Raw genomic sequence first — 22830 nt, forward strand, 5'->3', positions numbered from 1 at the left:
GTTGCCGCGATACATATGCTCAGCACACACATCATGGAAAGCTATGTTACGGCAGTCTGCATATTGTCACAACAGAGGTTTTATCATTCAATGCATTGTCATCGCAGGTGCGAGTGTATACACATGATATTCCAATATTCGCATGGCGCGATGCGTACACAATGAGTCAGTGCTGTATAATAACACATCTGTACATGGAATTCAAATCCCAAAATTCCATTTTTACATCTGAGCTCCAAACGCAAGAGAAGACACGACTCAGGAATCTTTCCTCTAGGATCCCCAAAGATGTATTTGAGCCAGGACTCCCTAGAGTTCGATTGTGTTCGCTTTTCAACACTGCTCATCTCTAGTACATACAATACTAAAATTTCAGTGTAATACTGGTTGGAAGGAACATAAACAGAATATTAGCTGTTCACAGCACAGGTCTGTCTGTTACCAGTTCCCCTTCCCTGTCATTGACACTATAGGGGTTATTCAGGTTGCATCGCTAATCGATGCAACTGCAATAAGCCTGTTCCAGGCAGCAATGCACACGTGCAGGTTGCGTCCTTCGTGTGCGCTAGCAGCCAATGTGATCTGATTGTTCGCTAGGTGGGTCGGCAGCGCTATTGGGGCAGCTGTGTGATGTCACACACAGCTGTTCCGATCAAGAAAAAAAGGGCGATGGGCCGCCTGCATACGTATCCTAGCTGCGGCTGCAGGGGGTCTTCCACAGTAGCTATGAATACAATTAAATTGTGGTTGCAGCCGCTGGGCAGGCTATTCAGCATGCTGGGCGGCCTTGCCCTGCGATGGGTGGCACCCAGCATGCGATAGAAAGGATTGCAGATTCTGCTTTTTAGCAGAATCTGCAATCCTAACTGAATAACCCCTATATTCATAGCTGCATTCACTAATTTTTCCATACTTAAAAATAATAATTGCACAACAACAACAACTCACATAAATTTTCTCTGAAAATACGGCTTATTTTCTAGTTTTTCCTTGAGGTTAATTAGAGGGGATCAGTACTAAATGCCGCCGGTCGGAATCCCGGCGGTCGAAATACCGACGCCGGAATCCCGACCACACAATCCCGACAGGGGTGGTGAGCGGAACGCAGCCCCTTGCGGGCTCGCTTCGCTCGCCACGCTGCGGGCACGGTGCCTCGCTACGCTCGGCACACTATTATATTCTCCCTCTATGGGTGTCGTGGACACCCGCGGAGGGAGAATATGTCGGGATTGTGGCGGTCGGGATTGTGGCGGTCGGGATTCCGGCGTCGGTATTTCGACTGCCGGGATTCCGTCCGGCGGCATCTTGACCGCATCCCAATTAGAGGCTTAGCATGTATACTAGATAGATCAACTTTAAATATCAATAACAAATGCTGCCCTTACAGAGTATATTTTCAACTTAGTGGCATTTACTGTTATCACTTCTGCTCCCTGTGTTATACAGAGAGCTTTTGAAGACCTGCATATTATTTTCCCTATCTCTTAGAGCAGATTTGATTTTAAAAATGAAGATTGAAAACTGTAAAAATATATTTGACTGTGGAAAAAATATTAAGTTAAAATAAAAGTGCAACAAATTCTCATAACTAAGTGCATGTAAAAATAATGAATGTTAGATAACATCCAATGAGAGCATGCTGAAAGACATATTCTGATTTAACCAGTAGATGTCCCTGTTACACTCATTTAGAGTAAAGACACTGTAGACTTTGCATTTATTGAATTATACAAAATATATGAAACCGTAAACTATTGCTGTATATATTTTTTTAAAGAATCTTTTGTCTTTATGCTAAATACAGAAATATTACAATAATACATGTCTGACTGATAAACACTGACCAATATCTATATAAAAAAAAACTGTAGGGTAGATTTTATAAAGGCTATTGCAAACAGCCAAAGATGAGGTCAGATGCAACTTTAAGAGCCAAACTGACACATTTATTATGCAGCACTTAAGATGTTGAAAACGCACCCACATTTGCTGTGTATCAGTTTGCAAAGACCCAAACCATGTGCTTTTTGCATAAAACAGCATGTGGTTTAACATAGAACCACCAGTTTCCAACACAAAACTCATTTACTGTATTTGTTAAACAAGTATTTTACTGTGCGCACTGCAACTGACTCTCAAAACAAGTGGCATTGTGATTAGCTATAAAAACTAGAGATGAGCGGGTTCGGATCCCTGAGAACCGAACCTCCCCCAACTTCACTACACGAGCCTGCCTCGGGTTTTTCCCACCTAACTCGGAAACCAGAACGAGGCAAAATGTCATCATCACACTGTCGGATTCTTCCGGATTTTGGATTCCATATAAGGAGCAGCGCGTCACCGCCATTTTCACTTCGTCATTGGAGAGTGTAGCGAGAGGGCGTGTCTCCGTCCTCAGTGTCTGTGCGGGAGGGAAAGTGGGGTGGCGATTCCAGAGCGGTCTTGTGCTGCTCAGTCCAATGTAGTGTCTTATGCTGCATCAGTCCAGTCACAGGGGTGGTGTCCTCTGCTTCCATATGTCTAGTGTAGCTGTATAAGTCCAGTGCAGTGGTGCTGTGTTGTCCTGCATCAGTACAGTGGTAGTGTCTTGTGCTGCTTCAATCAAGTCACAGTGGTGGTGTCCTCTGCTGCCATATGTCCAGTGCTGCTGTATAAGTCCAGTCCGGTGGTGCTGTGTTGTGCTGCATCAGTTCAGTGGTGGTGTCTTGTGCTGCATCAGTCCAGTCACAGTGGTGGTGTCCTCTGCTGCCATATGTCCAGTGCTGCTGTATAAGTCCAGTCCAGTGGTGCTGTGTTGTCCTACATCAGTCCAGTCACAGTGGTGGTGTCCTCTGCTGCCATATGTCCAGTGCTGCTGTATAAGTCCAGTCCATTGCAGTGGTGCTGTGTTGTCCTGCATCAGTCCAGTGGTGGTGTCCATGTGCTGCTGTATAAGTCCAGTGGTACTACTGTATATGTCCAGTGATACTGCCGTATACTGTATGTCCAGTGATACTGCCGTATATGTCCAGAGATACTGTCATATAAGTCCAGTGATACTGCCGTATAAATCCAGTTCAGTGATACTGCTGTATAAGTCTAGTGATACTGCTGTATATGTTCAGTCGTACTGCCATATAAATCCAGTGATACTGCCGTATATGTCCACTGGTACTGCCATATAATTCCAGTGATACTGCCGTATATGTCCATTGGTACTACCATATAATTCCAGTGATACTGCCGTATATGTCCAGTGGTAACGGCGTATAAATCCAGTGTTACTGGCATATAAATCCAGTCCAGTGATACTGCCATATATATGTCCAGTGATACTGCCGGGTATGTCCAGTGGTACTGCCATGTATGTCCAGTGGTACTGCCATATAAATCCAGTCCAGTGATTCTACCGTATTAGTCCAGTGATACTGCCGTATATGTCCAGTGGTACTGCTGTATATGTCCAGTGGTACTGCCTTATAATTCCAGTGATACTACCATATAATTCCAGTGGTACTGGGGTATAAATCCAGTGATACTGCCGTATAATTCCAGTGATACTGTCGTATAATTCCAGTGGTACTGCCGTATAATTCCAGTGATACTGCCGTATAATTCCAGTGATACTGCCGTATAATTCCAGTGATACTGTCGTATAATTCCAGTGATACTGCCATATAATTCCAGTGATACTGCCGTATAATTCCAGTGATACTGCCATATAATTCCAGTGGTACTGCCGTATAAATCCAGTGGTAGTGCCGTATAATTCCAAAAAAATATAAATGGTCTGAGGAGAAACTTAAACTTGCCAATATGCCATTTACGACATGGAGTGGCAAGGAACGCTAATGCCCCAGCCTATGTTCATGACTAGTGGTTCAGCTTCACATGACGATGGAAGCCCTCATCCTCCCACCAGAAAAATTATAAGAGTTAAGCTGTCAAAAGCACAGCAAAGAACTGTGCATTCTAAGATGGTATCACAAATCCCCAAGGAGAGTCCAAGTGTGTCGGCGGTTGTGATGCCTGACCTTTCCAACACTGGATGGGAAGAGGCGCTCCTTCCACCATTTGAATGCCCTCTGCAAGTGCTGGAAGTAGCACCCACAGTCCAGTTTCTTATATTCAAATTGAAGATGTCACTGTTGAAGTACACCATGATGAGGATATGGGTATTGCTGGCACTGAGGAGGAAGTTGACGATGAGGATTTTGATGGTGATGTGGTTTGTTTAAATCAGGCACCGGGGGGAGACACCTGTTGTCCGTGGGATGAATATGCCCATTGTGATGCCTGGGCAAAATACCAAAAAAGCCATCTCTTCGGTGTGAAACCATCTGTTGCCTCTGTCAAACTGTAATAAGTAGGAGTAAGGATGTTAACCACCTAGGAACATCCTCCCTTATACGTCACCTGCTGCGCATTCATCAGAAGTCATTGTCAAGTTCAGAAACTTTGGGTAAGAGCGTAAGCAGCCCACTGACACCTAAATCCTTTCTTCCTCTTGTACCCAAGCTCCTGCAAGCCACACCACCAACTCCCTCATTGTCAACTTCCTCCTCAGTCAGGAACATCAGTAGTCCTGCAGGCCATGTCACTGGCAAGACTGAGGAGTCCTCACCTTACCGGGATTCCTCCGGAGGATCCTTAAGTGGTATGCCTACTGGTGCTGCTGCTGCTGTTGTTGCTGCTGAGTCGATCGTCATCCCAGAGGGGAAGTCGGAAGACCACTTGTACTACTTCAACTAAGCAATTGACTGTCCAACAGTCCTTTTTGAGGAAGATGAAATATGACAGCAGTCATCCTGTTGCTAAGCGGATAACTGAGGCCTTGACAGCTATGTTGGTGTTAGATGTGCATCCAGTATCTGTCATTAGTTAAGTGGGTCTTAGAGAATTGATGGAGGTAGTGTGTCCCCGGTACCAAATCCCATCTAGATTCCACTTCACTAGGCAGGCGATACCGAGAATGTACAGAGACATCAGAAAACGTGTCCTTAATGTCCTACAAATTGCAGCTGTACCCACTGTCCACTTAACCATGGACATGTGGACAAGTGGAACAGGGCATACTAAGGACTACATGACTGTGACAGCCCACTGGGTAGATATATTGCCTCCCGCAGCAACAACAGCAGCGGCATCAGTAGCAGCATCTCGCAAACGTCAACTCATTCCTAGGCAGGCTATGCTATGTATCACTGCTTTCCATAAGAGGCACACCACTGACAACCTCTTATGGAAACTAAGGGACATCATCGCACAATAGCTTACCCCACTTAGACTCTCCTGGGGATTTGTGATATCGGACAACGTCACCATGATTGTGCGTGCATTACATCTGGTCAAATTCCAGCACGTCCCATGTTTTGCACATACAATTAATTTGGTGGTGCAGAATTTTATGAAAAATGACAGGGGCGTGCAGTAGATGCTGTTGGTGGCCCGAAAAATTGCGGGCCTCTTTCGACATTCAACCACGGTGTGCCAAAGACTGGAGTGCCAGCAAACACTCCTGAACCTGCACTGCCATCACCTGAAGCAAAAGGTGGCAACGAGGTGGAATTCAACACTCTATATGATTCAGAGGCTGGAGGAGCAGCAAAAGGCCATTCAAGCCTATAAATCCACCTACGATATAGGCAAAGGAGGGGGAATGCACCTGACTCAAGCGCAGTGGAGAATGATTTCCATCTTGTGCAAGGTTCTCCAACCCTTCGAACTTATCACGCGTGAAGTCAGTTCAGACACTGCCAGCTTGAGTCAGGTCATTCCACTCATCCGCCTTTTGCAGAAGCAGCTGGAGAAATTGAAGGAGGAGCTAGGATGGAGCGATTCCACTAAGTATGTGGGACTTGTGGGTGGAGCCCTTCATTTGCTTTGCCAGTATTCAAGGGTGGTCAATCTGTTGAAATCAGAGCACTACATTTTGGCCACCGTGCTTGTTCCTAGGTTTAGAGCCTACGTTGTATCTCTCTTTCCGGCAGACACAAGTCTGCAGAGGTTCAAAGACCTGCTGGTTGGAAAATTGTCAACTCAAGCAGAACGTGACCCGTCAACAGCTCCTCCTTCATTTTCTCCCGCAACTGGGGCTGCGAGGAAAAGGATAAGATTTCCTAGCCCACCCGCAAGCCATTATGCAGGGCAGTCAGGAGCGAGTGCTGACATCTGGTCCAGATTGAAGGACCTGCCAATGATTACTGACATGTCTACTGTCACTGCAAATGATTCTGTCACAATTGAAAGAATGGTGGAGGACTGTATGAGTGACAGCATCCAAGTAGGACAGACAGTCTGTACGTATACTGGCAGGAAAAAGAGGCAATTTGGAGGCCCTTGCACAAACTGCCCCCCCCCCCCTCCCCCCCCCCCTCCAGTGTGTACTCCGAAAGAGTGTTTAGTGTAGCCGGTAACCTTGTCAGCGATCGGCGTAGGAGGTTACTTCCACAAAATGTGGAAAAGATGATGTTCATCAAAATTAATTATACATTTCTCCAGGAAGACCTTGACCAGCAATTGCCTCCAGAAAGTACACAGGGACCTGTGATGGTGGATTCCAGTGGGGACGAATTAATACTCTGTGAGGAAGAGTATGTACTCACTGAAAGGGGTGAGGAATCTGAGGTTGTAGATCCAGTTTGTGCAAGGAGAGATTGATTGCTTCTTTTTTGGTGGGGACCCAAACAAACCAGTCATTTCAGCCGCAGTCGTGTGGCAGACCCTGTCGCTGAAATGATGGGTTTGTTAAAGTGTGCATGTCCTGTTTATACAACATAAGGGTGGGTGGGAGGGCCCAAGGACAATTCCATCTTGCAACTCTTTTTCTTCTTTGCATCATGTGCTGTTTGGGGACTAGTTTTGCCATACAAGTCAAGGGGTACTGCCTTATAAGTCCAGAGGTACTGCCTGTGTGTGGTTTTGGGGTATGCTCTCCTGTGCCACCAATATTGTGCGTGTATTACACCTGTGCAAATTCCAGCACGTCCCATGTTGTTTGTGCTGCACACTTGTGTTGCTTAGCTTAGTCATACAGCTATCTCATTGCACCTCTTTTTCTTCTTTGCATGATGTGCTTTTTGGGGCCTATTTTTTTTAAATCTGCCATCCTGTCTGACACTGCAGTGCCACTCCTAGATGGGCCAGGTGTTTGCGCCGCACACTGTGTCGCTTAGCTTAGTCATCCAACCACCTTAGTGCAACCTTTTGGCCTAAAAACAATATTGTGAGGTGTGAGGTGTTCAGAATAGACTGGAAATGAGTGGAAATGAATGTTATTGAGGTTAATAATACCATAGGTTCAAAATTACTCTCAAATTCTGTGATTTTATCTGTTTTTATGTTTATTTTCAAAAATCATCCAGTTCCAAAACCAAAACACAAAAGGGTGGTTTTGGCAAAACCAATCCAGATCCAAATCACGAGCATGAAACCAGAACCATAACCAAAACACAAAACACGAAAAGTGCCCGCCGCACATCTCTAATAAAAACCTCAGGCTATCTGTCAAAACTAGATATGAGCGGGTTCGGTTCTCAGAGAACCGAACAGTACCAGACTTCACGCTCCGAGCCAGGATCCGAGTCAGGCTCGGGTTTTCCTGCCTGACTCGGAAACCAGATTGAGGCAAAACATCATCATCCCGCTGTCAGACCCGCACGTCCCCGCCATATTCACTCCGGCATTGGAGAATGTAGAGAGAGGACGTGTCTCCATTCTCTCAGTGTCCGTGTATTGTGCTGCAGCTGTCCAGTCACAGTGGTTGTGTCCTCTGCTACCATGTATCCAGTGCTGTCCAGTGGTGCTGTGTTGTGCTGCATCAGTGCAGTGGTGGTGTGTTGTGCTGCATCAGTCCAGTCACAGTGGTGGTGTCCTCTGCTGCCATATGTCCAGTGCTGCTGTATAATAAATCCCTTACAGTGTTGCTTTGTTGCCCTGCATCAGACCAGTGGTAGTGTTCTGTGCATCAGTCAGTCCAGTGACCAGTCACAGTGGTGTCCTCTGCTGCCATATGTCCAGTGCTGCTGTATAGGGTGCAGTGTTGTGCTGCATCAGTTCAGTGGTGGTGTATTGTGCTGCATCAGTCCAGTCACAATGGTGGTGTCCTCTGCTGCCATATGTCCAGTGCTGCTGTATAATAAATCCCTTACAGTGTTGCTTTGTTGCCCTGCATCAGACCAGTGGTAGTGTCCTGTGCATCAGTCAGTCCAGTGACCAGTCACAGTGGTGTCCTCTGCTGCCATATGTCCAGTGCTGCTGTATAAATCCAGTCCATTGCAGTGGTGCTGTGTTGTCCTGCATCAGTCCAGTGGTGGTGTCCCTGTACTGCCGTATATGTCCAGTGGTACTGCCGTATAATTCCAGTGATCCTGCTGTTTAATTACAGTGATCCTGCCGTATAATTAATTACAGTGATACTGCCGTATAATTCCAGTAATCCTGCCGTATAATTCCAGTAATCCTGACGTATAATTCCAGTGATCCTGCCGTATAATTCCAGTAATCCTGCCGTATAATTACAGTGGTACTAGCCTATAATTCCAGTAATCCTGCCATATAATTCCAGTGATCCTGCCGTATAATTCCAGTGATCCAGCCGTATAATTCCAGTGATCCAGCCATATAATTCCAGTGATCCAGCCATATAATGACAGTAATCCTGCCATATGATTCCAGTGATCCAGCCATATAATGACAGTAATCCTGCCGTATAATGACAGTGATCCTGCCGTATAATTACTGTGATCCTGCCGTATAATTACAGTGACCCTGCCATATAATTACAGTGATCCTGCCGTATAATTCCAGTAATCCTGCTGTATATTTACAGTGGTACTGGCATATAATTCCAGTGATCCTGCCGTATAATTCCAGTGATCCTGCAGTAAAATTCCAGTGATCCTGCTGTTTAATTACAGTGATCCTGCCGTATAATTACAGTGATACTGCCGTATAATTCCAGTAATCCTGCCGTATGATTACAGTAATCCTGATGTATAATTCCAGTGATCCTGCCATATAATTCCAGTAATCCCGCCGTATATTTACAGTGGTACTGGCATATAATTCCAGTAATCCTGCTGTATAATTCCTGTAATCCTGCCGTATAATTCCAGTGATCCTGCCTTATAATTCCAGTGATCCTGCTGTATAATTCCAGTACTCCTGCCATATACTTGCAGTGGTCCTGCCGTATAATTCCATATAACTCCATATAATTCCATATAAATCCAGTCCAGTAGTGCTGCCATATAAATTCAGTGGTGCTGTCCTGTGCTGTATATTATTTATTCCAAATAAAAGGGTTATTAATATTGAATCCAAATAATTTTCACAGTGTTTGCCCTGTGTGGTGTAGAGGTACGCTCGCCTGTGCTGCATATTATTATAATATCTTCAAATAAAAGGGTGTGTGTGTTTTGTTTACGGGTACGCTATCCTATGCCACTAATATTGTGCATGTATTACATCTCGGCAAATTCCAGCACGTCCCATGTTGTTTGTGCCGCACACCTGTGTCGATTAGCTTAGTCATACAACTACCTCATTGCACCTCTTTTTCTTCTTTGCATGATGTGCTGTGTGGGGCCTAGTTTTTAAATCTGCCATCCTGTCTGCTGCTGCACTGCCACTCCTAGATGGGCCAGGTGTTTGTGCTGCACAAAGGATGAATGCAGATGATTTCTGTGTACCACACCCAGCGCAATAACCAGACACTAAGAACGTGGTCTATTTCATCCAGTGTAAATGTAACCTCTTCTATATCGGCCGCACTACCCGATCTTTCAAAATTAGGCTTAGCGAACACTGTAGAAACATAAAAAAGGGCCTCGACACTCATGCCCTATCTAATCACTTTAAAGGTCATCATGAATGTTCCACTAGGGGGATACTACAGTTTGCAGCCATTAAGATCATTAAAAATAATCAACGTCAACGTGATAGTACTAGGTTATTAGCAAAGAAGGAGATGCAACTTATCTATGAATGTAATACTCTCCAACCGATGGGTCTGAATAAAGACTTTGAGCTGAAGTGGTTCATATAGTGAAACTGCCCATATTCCTATTCTTCATCTCTTGTATATTATACATATCCCTATGGGTCTTTCTAATGGGTACAATTATGCCATTACGGATCCAGCTCTTTAAAGATACCCTGATCTATGTTGAATGTTTTCCAATAGAGAATACCACATCTAATTTTAATATGAAGTATTTCTGGTTTTAAATGAAATATTTGGTTTCGTTTTGTGTTTTCTTTCAGTATTTTTTTAAATCTTATGTGGACTTTTACGATTCCGCTATGAACTTCCGCTATGAGACTTTGTTTATTTCCAAAAGCCGTGGAACGCAGCGGTAGTGACGCACCGCCGGAAGCGACATATCGGGAGTGATGCGCCGCCGGGAGGAAAAACCGGAAGTGATGACACGCGGTTCATATTCTACACAACAAAGAGTTTCACAGGAAGTGAAGCTACTGTAGAGGACGCACCGGATATGACGCCGCAACACATGTGTTCATTATAATCACAGAAGACTAATATCCCGCCGGAAAGAGACATTTCTGATTGGTTAGGAGTACATTTAAATAGGACACTATTCTATTATGCCCATTATGCCTTGAAAAAGACTCCAGGAAGGAGTTGAAACGCGTTGGCTATCCTGCATATTTTACCAGCCAGCGGATATAACCTTATAAGGACCAGATCCCTGTTCCCAGCTTCCTGATCCGGGTGGTCGTTTGGTGATTTAAGAGCTTGTCTGAGAACTTTTATTGGGTTCTCAGACCATCTGGTAATTATTCTGTGTTTCCGCTGAAGCTGTTATTTGTTTTTAAAAATTCTGTCTAATGTCAACATCTTGCACGATGTTTATTAAATTTTATACTGTCTGCACATGATGGTATCTTCTACTTCATATTTTACATGTGAATCTATCCATGAATGAGGAGACAAGTCTGGTTATCTGAGATTGAATCGAGCTACATAAGGGACGTATTGTATACTTCTCCTAGAGTGTTAAACTAAATGTGTGGCGCCCTGTGGTATTTTATTCCTATCCATCCATTTTTTCGTTTGTGCTGCACACTTGTGTCGCTTAGCTTAGTCATCCAGCCACCTCTGTGCAACCTTTTGGCCTAGAAACAATATTGTGAGGTGTGAGGTGTTCATATTAGACTGGAAATGAGTGGAAATGAATGTTATTGAGGTTAATAATACCATAGGATCAACATTACCCCCAAATTCTGTGATTTTAGCTGTTTTATGTTTTTTTTTTTTAAATCATCCAGCTCCAGATCCAAAACCAAAACACGAAAAAGGGTGGTTTTGGCAAAACCAAAACACGAGCGGGGAATTAGAACCAAAACCAAAACCAAAACACAAAACACGAAATGTGCTCGCTGCACATCTCTAATAAAAACCTTTCCACTTCCACATTCTTTTTATAGAGCCCCAAAGAGAATTGAGATATGAAGGTTGTAAATAGGATTTTAATTACCTACCGGTAAATCCTTTTCTCGTAGTCCATAGAGGATGCTGGGGTCCATATTAGTACAATAGGGTATAGAAGGGTCCACCAGGAGCCATGGGTACTTTAAGAGTTTGATAGTGTGGGCTGGCTCCTCCCTCTATGCCCCTCCTACCAGACTCAGTATAGAAACTGTGCCTGAGGAGACGGATAACTTCGAGAGAAGTAATTTACACAGATAGTGGTGAGATTCATACCAACTCACACAAACAAGGCAAACCAAGCTAATCAGCTTGAAGACTCAGCAACAGCTGAAGAACCATACATAACCAAGTAACAACACCGTACTCAACTAAGAACAAAGCAGTACTGAACCAAATAACAACTGCAGGAGAACAAAGCGCTGGGCGGGCACCCAGCATCTAGAGATCTAGAGATCCCCTCCTCCTGCCCTGAGATCACCGCTCTCAGAGACTCCATTTTGAACTTGAACTCACTTAGATAAGGGTTTAACGTCTTCAGGTTCAAAATTGGCCTGACCGAACCATCCGGTTTCGGTACCACGAATAGGTTTGAATAATAACCCTTGTTTATCAGATGAGGTGGAATTGGGACAATGACATCTGACCTTTTTAATTTTTGAATGGATTCCTGAAGGATAGCCCTGTCTGTCAACAAAGCTGGCAAGCCTGCTTTGATGAATCTGTGAGGTGGGAGCATTTGAAACTCCAGTCTGTACCCCTGGGACACAATATCCTGCACCCAGGGATCCAGGCCGGATGACACCCAGACGTGACTGAAACATCTGAGTCTCGCTTTCACCTGCCCGTTATCCAAGCAGTGGGGTCCACCGTCACGCTGTGGATTTTGAGGAAACAGAGGCAGGCTTCTGTTCCTAGGAACCTGCGGGTGCAAGTTTTTTTTTATTTTGATCAACCACCTCTGAAGTAAGTAGTAGGAGGTTTGGACTTTCTAGCCTTTGTGGTCCGAATGGACTGCGTTGTGGACGTAGAAAAGGGTTTCTTCATCGTCTGAGTGGCTCAGGGAAGAAAGGTTGACTTACCAGTGGTTGCCGTGGAGATCCACGCATCCAATGCTTCCCCAAATAGAGCCTGACCTGTGAAGGGTAGGTTCTCCACACTTCTCCTGGATTCCGCGTCGGCAGACCATTGGCGTAGTCAGAGTCCCCTTTGTGCTGAGACAGCCATGGACGATGTCCTTGCATTCAGATTACCCAGGTCCTTCATGGCATCCACCATGAACCCAGCAGAATCCTGTATGTTACGTAAAATCATGTCAATGTCACTTCTATCCATAGTATCTAATTCCTCAAGCAATGCGCCTGACCACTTTACTTTGGCTTTAGAAATCCATGCAGAGGCAATAGTAGGCCTGAAGCAGTGTATATGGATTTGAGCGTAGTCTCAATCTTGCGGTCTGCCGGTTCTTTCAACGCAGTAGACCCAGGTACAGGTAAATCCACCTTTTTTGACAGCCTAAAGACAGAGGCGTCCACTATAGGTGGACTTTCCCACTTTTTACTATCCTCCTCAGAGAAGGGAAAAGCGACAAGAACCCTCTTTGGGATCTGGAATTTCTTCTCCGGGATTTCACAGTATTTTAAAAAAAAATTGTTCAAATCTTTAGATGCGGGGAAAGTTAAGGGGCTTCTTGTTGACAGTGAAATAAGCCTTCTCAACCTGTTCAGGGGGCTTGTCAGTAATGTGTAAAACATCCCTAATGGCCTCAATCATGATCTGTACCCCTTTAGGAAGGAAGGCCTCACCCCCCCGCATATCCACATCACCGTCTGCTGTGTCAGAGTCGGTATCCATGTCGACTTGTGTAATCTGAGCAAGGACACGTTTCTTTGGGTATATACCTGGGGATTTTGATGAAGCAGTGGGGACAGAACCAGACAAAACCTCCACAGATTTTCTTAAAACCTGTGTTTCCGTCTCATTATGGGCTACCCTAGAAGAAATCTGGGATAACATTCCCTTAATGGATGCCAACCAATGTGGCTCAGATTCAGAAGGCTGAGACATGATATTACATTCCTGAGTACAGGGAATGGATTCCGCTGGAGGAGATATAGATCTGCCGCACAAGACACAGAGTCCCTGGACATTGTCATGTGTGAAATTTGCATACACACACACACGAAAATGTCAGACACAGTTTCCCCCAAGTACCTTCAGAGAGACACAGAGTTAATGGAGCCAGCACACACAGCGCCCCAGTAGGCAGTTATGAAATAACTGCCTGGTGCTGACTGTGCATCCTTAATAGACTACACAGTTATATACAGTCTCCCCCCTTCCAACTTCTACAACCCCCTGGTACCGCACAGGATAGCTGCAGTTATGTGGAGGGGCAGCACTCCCTGTCAGCGTCTCTTGGTGTGGATCTTCAGGGAGAAAATGACCCTGGTGAGCTGCTGGGTCCGCTCTGATGAGAAGCTCCGCTGCCAAACATGGCACATCTTCCGGACCTTTGAATCTTTATACTGGCCTGAGGTAATGGCGCTAACAGCGGTACCTAAGTCCCTGATAGACTGATAAACCAGTTTTTCAAGGGTATAGCGCTGGCCCAGGACACCCCTCACCGCGCTGCACCTGAGTACGTCTGATCCTGTCCGGAGCGCAGTGTCAGAACTGCGCTCCCACCCTGTTGCCGCCATTCACACCGGCTCCCCGCTTGTCGGGTCACCGGTGACACACTCACCACCACGATCTTCTGGCTCTGTTAGGGGGTGGCGGCATGCTGCGGGAGTGAGTGGTCGCCTCGGGGGCTAACGATCATCACCCTCAGGAGCTTAATGTCTTGTCAGCGGAGATAGTGGCCATTAACCTCAGAGGGTAAAAAATAAAAAATTTAGGGTGCGCTATCAATAGCAGCTGGTTGGGGGTGGTAAGTCCCCCAAAAGAATACACAAAGGAAAAACAGAAATACAAGCGCTAGCTGCTCAGGATGTATCAAATAAATTTAGATAAATTTAAAACTCCAAAAGGCTTGTGTAAAAGATTAACACATTTATTATATACACATAAAATGAATCATGAAAAATGCAATGGAATATATATTGCCACATAAAAGCCTGTATATAAGTGTTCCACACTGCTGACTAGGAAACCACTCAAATTGGAACAAAAGTCACTGGAAAGTACCATCAATAATCGGATACTGGCATATATCCGATAAATAGCATTCATGAGGTTGTTACCAGTAATGCAATTGCAAATTTTGTCCACCTCAGAGGTACTGGAAAATCCTTTGGAATTGTCCTTGAAAATAAGGATGGAATCCAGGTGGGTGGATGCTGCAGTAAGAAGTTCAATCTTAGCAAGTTAAAATAGCCTATATTTTTATATTTTTTTATTATTTTTCGAAAAGGCTTGTATTTTAACACATTAAACAATCACCAGGTGTAATGAGTTATGCCACTCTGACCAGGTAAAAAAAGGACTCATACTAAGCCACTTGATACTTGCTCCTGAGGAAGCTGGACTACATTAACCAGCGAAACGCGTTGAGCCTCCCTGCCTGTCTTCATATCCACTATTCTGCTGACACCAATGGTCACCCCTTGCTAAGATTAAACTTCTTACTGCAGCATCCACCCACCTGGATTCCATCCTTACTTTCAAGGACAATTCCAAAGGATTTTCCAGTACCTCTGAGGTGGACAGAATCTGCAATTGCATCACTGGTAACAACCTCATGAATGCTATTTATCGGATATATACCAGTAACCGATTATTGATGGTACTTTCCAGTGACTTTTGTTCCAATTTGAGGGGTTTCCTAGTCAGCAGTGTGGAACACTAAACCATTTATTCTTATATACAGTATATAATAAATGTGTTAATCTTTTACACAAGCCTTTCGGAGTTTTTAATATCTAAATGTATTTGATACATCCTGAGCAGCTAGTGCTGGTATTTCTGTTTTTCTTTTTTATTAACCTCAGAGGGTTGGACACTGCTCCCCCCTAAGTCCCACTAAGCAGGGAGGCTGTTGCCAGCAGCCACCCTGTGCCTAATTACTCTTAAAAATAATAAAACCAGAGAAACTCTAGGAGCTTCCCTAGCTGTGACCGACTCCACTGGGCACATTTTCTAAACTGAGTCTGGTAGGAGGGGCATAGAGGGAGGAGACAGCCCACACTATCAAACTCTTAAAGTGCCCATGGCTCCTGGTGGACCCATCTATACCCCATGGTACTAATATGGACCCCAGCATCCTCTAGGACGTAAGAGAAAGGTTGTTGTAAGTACTGTATACTTCCTGAGCGTTGTCTTGTGCTTTTCTAGTCAGTATAATTATTTCTTACATTTAATTTTACAAATTCCAAGCATATGTGCAGCAATGTAAACATTCAACTAATATTTTGGTGGCACAGTGCTATCAACTATAACATGAACCATCTGTACTTTGACCTCTTCACCAAGTTTAGCCATAGTGTGTATCCATTGAAACATTTAGATTTAGATATATTAAATTATATTGATCCAAACATACTGTACCATACCTCCCAACATGACCCTCTCCAGGAGGGACAGAATGCTCTGCTCCTGGACTTTCCTCTTAATTTATGATTGCCAGCACCTGTTTGAACAGGTTAATGGAGAAGAGAGGTGATTCACCACAGGTGAGGGCAATCATACATTAAGAGGGAGGTCCAGGAGCAGAGCATTCTGTCCCTCCTGGAGAGGGTCATGTTGGGAGATATGTTGTACTAAAGGCCTGCTCACTCTTTTTCTGTCTGCAGGTGAAGCCACCATCATGTATAAGGACTTGTAATGACTGCATGCTGAGTGCAAAAGATCCATGTGAAGCAGGCATCCCATCTCTGTCTGCACTGCACTAATTAGCATATATGTCAGCTTCAGGCTCGCACTGGCCCATAGGGGTACAGGGGAAAGCACTGGTGTGCCCCACTGCCTGGGCCCCCACCCTCTCAATTATACATTATGAATATGATACATTATACTGCACAGGACTATGGTGTATTTTCTACAGTGCCTTCCTGTTATTATTCTGGAACATTATCATGCATGCACTAGCAGTATTTACTATATATATTATTTATCAAGGGGCCCAGACCATGCACTAATGGTTTGCCAAGCCTCTAAGAATGGGCCCCTACCACTGCATTTCCCGTGTGGGCCCTTCATGCCCCAGTCCAACACTGTTCAGCTGATATGTCCATGACACTTGCATGAGATGGTTTAGTTTCATGTAATCACATGGTCGCCTTCCAGTTACTGCTCATGGAAAGAGTTGGCCATCAATTGACAGATTGATCCATTTATTTATACTTGCAATATCCATCTGTGTGTAATGCATGGTCTGGCACATGCACAGTCAGCAATCGCTCTGTACTGCTCATATTGCAGATATCCAGGAAGAACTATCCGCATTTCCATTTGCAGACCCTACAAAAGGTGTCTCTTCTGGTAGCTTACAGGTAAAGCTGGAAATGGGGTACAGAACCCTTCTTACTGGACCCCCAGATTTAACATTCCAAGCTATTACACACCAATTTGATTTTGCATACACAAGAGATGATCTGAATTCCGTCTCGTATCTCCCTGCCATTTTCAGATCTGATAATGAGGCAAAACATAATTTTCCTGGCGTTGGATGTTGCGTGTTTTGGATTCAGTCACTGGGTTCCAATAGTGCGGCCGGAGGGGGGACCCATAATGGATGCTGCTTGCTTTGCCTTTGCTCCCTGTCACATCCTTGGTGTACAACACATATCCAGGAATAGCATATAGCTGGGCTCGTCTTGCTCAGTCACTGCCATCGAACGAGTTTCAGTGGAGCCACCTTGCCCACATTGCTTAGTAACGGGATGCATGGCAACAGTAGTCCCGGGCACAATGTTGCACAAGAAGAAGAAGAGGAAGGACAGAGCCACCGCCAGAAAAGATGGTAAACCGAGGTAACATCAGTGCTAGCGTCCCTGAACAGCAAGCAGTATTACCTGCTGCATATTCAGGTCCTGGAGGGCCAGGTGGAGACTGAAGTGGTAAATATGGTAGGGACTCAGCAGTGGGCAGCCAGGGACTTACAGTTCAACCACAACTGGAGAACCTAAAGATCATGTCTAGCTCCTTCCCAAAAGGACAGGTAGCTCTGTCCAAGAGGTTCTGCATGAGCTGTACTCTGATCTACAGTATAAAAATAGACAGGGAAGCTGCCCCTCACCAGTATGTAGGGAACATTGCTCCCCATACATCTGCTGTGATTATTTGAGAATTTAAAATATGGAAAATTTGAATTGAAATTAAGAAATAACAGAAAGCCTGTAGAACTAGACTGATAAACAATATATATATATATATATATATATATATATATATCCTGACGAAAGTTTTGTTTAATAAAACTGAAATGTTGATGCACAGTAGGCACTTTATTATTAATTTTGATAAGTCCTGCGAGTGCCGCCGATTTCCCTCTGCACACATATATATATATATATATATTATAAGGGCACGGTCGTGCCCTTATATTAAGGCTGAATCGAACAAACGGAATTCTCCCATAGGGAACTTCTGAGATGGGGGCATGGTGTTTGAGGGGCTACACCTCAAAACTGATTGGACGTACCGAGCTGAAATTTGGCATGGACGTGTAGAATCGTCACCCGCTGCTGCATGCCAAATTTCAGGGCAAAATAATAAAAAATGAGGAATTGAGAGTAAGCTAAAGTTCCAACTGTCAGTTTTTTTCTGCCACTCCCTCAGTGGCTTTTTGACACCGTTTTCCTATAGAGTGAATGAAGATTTTTTTGGGAAGGCATAACTCAGGATAGAGGACAAATTAAGACCTGGGGTTTGTTTTATTAGATAGAGTATGTCCCAGTGTAGTGCCTTTTGGGGTTGTGGTTTTTCAAAAAGTTATAGTTTTTTTTTAATTAAGTAAAATATGCCCCATTTTAAAGATAGGGCTTTTCAATTTGTTGCGCCTGCGCAGTGGCCGCCAGCAGGGGGTGAACATAGATGAGCTTGTCAAGTTGTGCATGAGGAGAGCGCGGGAAGCAGTGTCTCGTGCATGACGAGGACAGCTGCAGGCGGCGGGAGGACGAGAAGGAGGGAGCCTCTACAAGACCCGGAGGAGATCGCGGGACGTGAGCGATGGAGGGAGCCTTACTGGAAGAGGAGAACGACGGAGCAGTCACACGGAGAGAGCCGGAGGAAGCCGGGTCCCCTTCAGGAGTGTCAGCGGGAGGAGATAGCCGCAGCTCGGAGGAAGCCGGGCCCACTTAACTCAGCGGCAGCGTCGGCAGGATGTATGCCATCCTTTCTTATTTTTCTTATACTTCTCCCGCCCGCCCTGCTGTGTCCGCCCGGCCGCCCTGCTGTGTCCGCCCGGCCGTGTCCGCCCGGCCTGCTGTGTCCGTGTCCCGCCCGCCCTGCTGTGTCCGCCCGGCCGTGTCCGCCCGGCCTGCTGTGTCCGTCCTCCGATGCTGTGTCCGTCCTCCGATGCTGCGCCCGCCCGCCCTGCTGTGTCCGCCCGCCCAGCCCCCCCACCCTCCCTGCTGTGTATGCCCATCCCCCCCCACCCTCCCTGCTGTGTATGCCCATCCCCCCCCACCCTCCCTGCTGTGTATGCCCATCCCCCCCCACCCTCCCTGCTGTGTATGCCCATCCCCCCACCCTCCCTGCTGTGTATGCCCATCCCCCCCACCCTCCCTGCTGTGTATGCCCATCCCCCCCCACCCTCCCTGCTGTGTACGCCCACCCCCCCACCCTGCTGTGTACGCCCCCCACCCTGCTGTGTACGCCCACCCCCCCCACCCTGCTGTGTACGCACCCCACCCTGCTGTGTACGCCCATCCCCCCGCCCTCCCTGCTGTGTACGCCCATTCCCCCCCCCGCCCTCCCTGCTGTGTACGTCCATCCCCCCCCCGCCCTCCCTGCTGTGTCCGTCCATCCCCCCCCGCCCTCCCTGCTGTGTCCGTCCATCCCCCCCCGCCCTCCCTGCTGTGTCCGTCCATCCCCCCCGCCCTCCCTGCTGTGTCCGTCCATCCCCCCCCACCCTCCCTGCTGTGTCCGTCCATCCCCCCCCACCCTCCCTGCTGTGTCCGTCCATCCCCCGCCCTCCCTGCTGTGTCCGTCCATCCCCCCCCGCCCTACCTGCTGTGTCCGTCCATCCCCCCCCACCCTCCCTGCTGTGTCCGCCCGGCCGTGTCCGCCCGGCCTGCTGTGTCCGTCCTCCGATGCTGTGTCCATCTTCCGCCCGCCCGTCCTGCTGTGTCCGTCCTCCGCCCTCCCTGCTGTGTACGCCCATCCCCCCCACCCTCCTTGCTGTGTACGCCCACCCCCCCACCCTCCTTGCTGTGTACGCCCATCCCTCCCTGCTGTGTACGCCCATCCCCCCCTGCTCTCCCTGCTGTGCACGCCCATCCCCCCCGCCCTCCCTGCTGTGTACGCCCACCCCCCCCGCCCTCCCTGCTGTGTACGCCCACCCCCCCGCCCTCCCTGCTGTGTACGCCCACCCCCCCCCGCCCTCCCTGCTGTGTACGCCCATCCCCCCCGCCCTCCCTGCTGTGTACGCCCATCCCCCCGCCCTCCCTGCTGTGTACGCCCAGCCCCCCGCCCTCCCTGCTGTGTACGCCCACCCCCCGCCCTCCCTGCTGTGTACGCCCACCCACCCCGCCCTCCCTGCTGTGTACGCCCACCCACCCCGCCCTCCCTGCTGTGTACGCCCACCCACCCCGCCCTCCCTGCTGTGTACGCCCATCCCCCCGCCCTCCCTGCTGTGTACGCCCCCCCCCCCGCCCTCCCTGCTGTGTACGCCCATCCCCCCGCCCTCCCTGCTGTGTACGCCCATCCCCCCCGCCCTCCCTGCTGTGTCTGCCCTTCCCCCCCCGCCCTCCCTGCTGTGTCTGCCCATCCCCCCCGCCCTCCCTGCTGTGTCTGCCCATCCCCCCCGCCCTCCCTGCTGTGTCCGCCCATCCCCCCCGCCCTCCCTGCTGTGTCCGTCCATCCCCCCCGCCCTCCCTGCTGTGTCCGTCCATCCCTCCCCGCCGTCCCCAGACGCAGCACCTGACACTCACACGGACCTGACACACACGCACACATTCACACGCAGCACCTGACACACACAGTCGCGCAGCGCCTGACACACACAGACGCGCAGCGCCTGACACACACAGACGCGCAGCGCCTGACACACACAGACGCGCAGCGCCTGACACACACAGACGCGCAGCGCCTGACACACACAGACGCGCAGCGCCTGACACACACAGACGCGCAGCGCCTGACACACACAGACGCGCAGCGCCTGACACACACAGACGCAGCACCTGACACACACGCAGCACCTGACACACACACGCAGCACCTGACACACACGCAGACACGCAGCACCTGACGCAGACACGCAGCACCTGACACACACACACACATGCAGCACCTGACACACACACGCAGCACCTGACACACGCAGCACCTGACACACGCAGACACGCAGCACATGACACACGCAGACACGCAGCACTTGACATGCAGCACCTGACACACACACACACGCAGCACTTGACACACACACACACACACAGCACCTGACATTCAGACATGCAGCGCCTGACACACACACACACACACACACACACGCAGACATGCAGCGCCTGACATGCAGCACCTGACAGACACACACACACCCACACACACAGACATGCAGCACCTGACACACACACACACACACATACATGCAGCACTTGACACACCCACACACATACAGACATGCAGCACCTGACAAACACACACACACACAGGCAGCACCTGACACACACACACAGACGCAGCACATGACACTCACATGGACCTGACACACGCACACACTCACACGCAGCACCTGACACACACACACAGACGCACAGCTCCTGACACACACAGACGCGCAGCGCATGACACACACACACAGGCACGCAGCACCTGACACACACACACAGACGCGCAGCACCTGACACACACACACAGACGCGCAGCACCTGACACACACACACAGACGCGCAGCACCTGACACACACACACAGACGCGCAGCGCCTGACACACACACACAGACGTGCAGCGCCTGACACACAGACACAGACACGCAGCGCCTGACACACGCAGCACCTGACAGACACGCGCACTCACACGCAGCGCCTGACAGACACGCGCGCACGCACTCACACGCAGCACCTGACAGGCACACGCACTCACACGCAGCGCCTGACAGACACGCGCACTCACACGCAGCGCCTGACACACGCGCACTCACAGGCAGCGCCTGACACGCACACACACTCACACACAGCGCCTGACACGCACACACACTCACACGCAGCGCCTGACACGCACACGCACATACTAGTGATGAGTGGGTTCGGTTCGTCGGAATCCGGACCCCCCGAACTTCACCCATTTTACACGAGGCAGGCTCGAACCTTCCCGCCTTGCTCGGCTAACCCGAGCGCACCCGAACGTCATCATCCCGCTGTCTGGATTCTCGCGAGATTCGGATGTCTGCATTCGTGGAAAGGGGTCCCATGTGTAAACATGGGACCCCTTTCAGTCCGTCTGGTCCGGGTGTTCGGTTTGTTGTTTTGCCAAGTACGTGGATTTAATCTGGAACCTGGATCAGGTGAGTATAATTATCTTTTATTTTCAGGTACCCGTGGATTCTACTTGGAGAAGAGGACCGACTGCTTCGTGTCAACATAGGTAAGTATGTGTGTGTCGGCAGGTGTGAAATAAAGTTATACTTTCACGGTGTCTGTGTCCTGTTTTTATTTGGGTATTTTTTTTCCAGTAGAACTACAGGTACCAGCGGGCCCGTTTTTCTCCCGCATGCTGGTACTTCTGGTTCTCAAAGTACCAGCTTGCGGGGGAGGCTTGCTGGGACTTGTAGTACTACTGGAAAAAACTATATTATTTCAATTTTCTCAAGGCTATCAGCCTCCCATCCGCAGCCCTTGGATGGGGGGGACAGCCTCGGGCTTCACCCCTGGCCCTTGGGTGGCTGGGGGGGACCCCTTGATTGAAGGGGTCCCCACTCCCCCAGGGTACCCCGGCCAGGGGTGACTAGTTGGATATTTAATGCCACGGCTGCAGGGCACTGTATAAAAGTGACCCCCGGCTGTGGCATTATCTGTCCAGCTAGTGGAGCCCGATGCTGGTGTAAAAAATACGGGGGACCCCTACTCTTTTTGTCCCCCGTATTTTTTGCACCAGCACCAGGCGCAGAGCCCGGTGCTGGTTTTAAAAATACGGGGGATCCCCTGTCCGTTTTTCCCCCGGATTTTTAGAACCAGGACCGGCTCGAAGAGCCCGATGGCTGGTTATGCTTTGGAGGGGGGACCCCACGCAATTT

This window comes from Pseudophryne corroboree, chromosome 1, assembly GCF_028390025.1.
Source record: "Pseudophryne corroboree isolate aPseCor3 chromosome 1, aPseCor3.hap2, whole genome shotgun sequence".
Lineage (NCBI taxonomy): Eukaryota > Metazoa > Chordata > Amphibia > Anura > Myobatrachidae > Pseudophryne > Pseudophryne corroboree.